Source organism: Tachyglossus aculeatus (genome assembly GCF_015852505.1).
Source record: "Tachyglossus aculeatus isolate mTacAcu1 chromosome 12 unlocalized genomic scaffold, mTacAcu1.pri SUPER_6_unloc_3, whole genome shotgun sequence".
Lineage (NCBI taxonomy): Eukaryota > Metazoa > Chordata > Mammalia > Monotremata > Tachyglossidae > Tachyglossus > Tachyglossus aculeatus.
In genome coordinates, this window is record NW_024044830.1 from 940,344 (window position 1) to 942,825 (window position 2,482).

The 2,482-nt window shown below is 55.4% G+C and overlaps 1 pseudogene; it reads left to right on the forward strand.

Moving 5' to 3' along the window:
* Positions 1–1,600: 1,600 nt before the first annotated feature.
* Positions 1,601–2,482, forward strand: LOC119921546 (annotated as a pseudogene).

Sequence of the window (2,482 nt, forward strand, 5' to 3'; positions counted from 1 at the left end):
CTCCAGTGGCTACCAGTCAACCTATCCATCAGGCAAAAACTCCTCACTCTCGGCTTCAAGGCTCTCCATCACCTCGCCCCCTCCTACCTCACCTCCCTTCTTTCCTTCTACAGCCCAGCTGGCACCCTCCGCTCCTCTGCCGCTCACCTCCTCACTGTGTCTCGTTCTAGCCTGTCCCGCCGTCGACCCCCAGCCCACGTCCTCCCCCAGCTCTGGAATGGCCTCCCTCCGCACAGCTGCCAAGCTAGCTCCCTTCCTCCCTTCGAAGCCCTACTGAGAGCTCACCTCCTCCAGGAGGCCTTCCCAGACTGAGCCCCCTTCTTCCTCTCCCCCTCCCCATCTCCCTCCGCCCTACCTCCTTGCCCTCCCCACAGCACCTGTATATATTTTTGTACAGATTTATTACTCTATTTTACTTGTGCAAATTTACTATTCTACTTATTTTATTTTGTGAATGTTTTGTTTTGTAATGTTGTCTGTCTCCCCCTTCTAGACTGTGAGTCCGTTGTTGGGTAGGGACTACTGTCTCTATATGTTGCCAACTTGTACTTCCCAAGCGCTTAGTACAGAGCTCTACACACAGTAAGCGCTCAATAAATACGATTGAGTGAATGAATGAATGAGTAGGGCCAGTGCCAGCCAGACTAGTGACAGAATCGAGTGGAGGAATAGCCCCAGGACCGCACAGAGGAGTAAGTTCAGGACAAAGTGGAGGAGTAGCGTAAAGATTGGGGGGAGGGGAACAGCCAGGTCCCAGTAAAAGTACGAGGGCCAGGACGAGTAGGAGGAAGAGTACCAGGACCGGGCGGAGGAGGAGGTCCAGCAAATGTTGGAGGAGGAGGGCCAGAACAGGGCAGAAGAGGAGTCCCAGTAGGAGGCAGAGGAGAACGTCCTCCCCCTGTCCTGGAATGCCCTCCCTCCGCACATCCGCCAAGCTAGCTCTCTTCCTCCTTTCAAAGCCCTACTGAGAGCTCACCTCCTCCAGGATGCCTTCCCAGACTGAGCCCCCTCCTTCATCTCCCCCTCCTCCCCCTCCCCACCCCCCGCCTTACCGCCTTCCCGTCCCCGCAGCACCTGTATATATGTTTGTACATATTTATCACACTACTTATTTATTTTACTTGTACATATTTATTCTATTTACATTATTTTGTTAATGTGTTTTATTTTGTCATCTGTCTCACCCTTCTAAACTGTGAGACCGCTGTTGGGTAGGGACCGTCTCTATCTGTTCCCAACTTGTACTTCCCAAGCGCTTAGTACAGTGCTCTGCACACAGTAAGCGCTCAATAAATACGATTGAATGAATGAATGTATGAACCCAGATCATCTGACTTCCAGTCCCAGACCTGTCCCACTCCACGGATATTTTTTTTTCTTTAGGGTATTTGTTAAGCACTTACCGTGTACCGGGCACTGTACTAAGCTCTGGGGTAGGTTCAAGATAATAGGACAGGACACAGTCCCAATCTCCATTTTACAGATGAGGAAACCGAAGCCCAGAGAAGTGGAGCAACTCATCCGCGGTCACCCAGCAGAAGTGCGGGATTAGCACCCAGGTCCTTCCTGCCCACGGTCGGATCGAGTTAACCACCCTCGGATGGCAGAGGGAAACGGGACCGTGGTGATCGGCTTCCTCCTGAAGGGACTGTCAGACCAGCCGGAGGTGCGATTCGCGGCCTTTGGTGCCATCTACACGGCCACGCTCCTGGCCAACGGTGTCCTCCTCCTCGCCTTCCGCGGCGACCACCGTCTCCACAAGCCCATGTACTTCCTCCTCAGCAACCTGTCGTTGCTGGACGTCTTCTGCCCCATGGCCTCGGTGCCCAAGATACTGCGGGGCCTCGCCTCCGGAGACCGGCGATATCGTTGGCCGGGTGCGCCCTTCAGCTCTATTTCCTGGTGGTCCCGAAGGGTAAGAACGTCTTCCTCCTGGCGGTCACGGCCTCTGAGCATCGCTTGGCCATCCTCCGCCCTCTCCACTATGCTGTTCTCATAGACGGGAGCGTGTGCGTCGCGCTGGCGGCAGGAACCTGGCCAGCCCGCTTCCTCAACTCTCCCCTGCACGCGTCCTTCACCTTCACGATGACTTTCTGCCTCTCCAACCTGGTGGACCAGTACTACTGCGACGTCCCTCCAGTGACGGGCCTGTCCCGCTCTGGTGGTGGGCGGGATCGGCACCTTCTCTATCACTTTAGGCTCCTATGTACTCGTCGCGGGCTCCACCTTGAAGAGCCGCTTGGCCGAGGGGAAGCACCGGACCTGGTCCATCTGCACCTCCTGCCTGCTGGCCGTCGGCCTCTTCTACGACCCGGCCATCTTCACCTACATCCGGTCATCTTGCGGTCACTCTCCAGGAAGCAAAAGGCTCGTAGGCATGCTTTATGGCGTCCTCAACCCCCTCATCGACAGTCTGAGGAATGAGGAGGTCAAATTGCTGAGACAGAAGTTAGGCCTGCTGGGACCTCTTCGACAACCATAG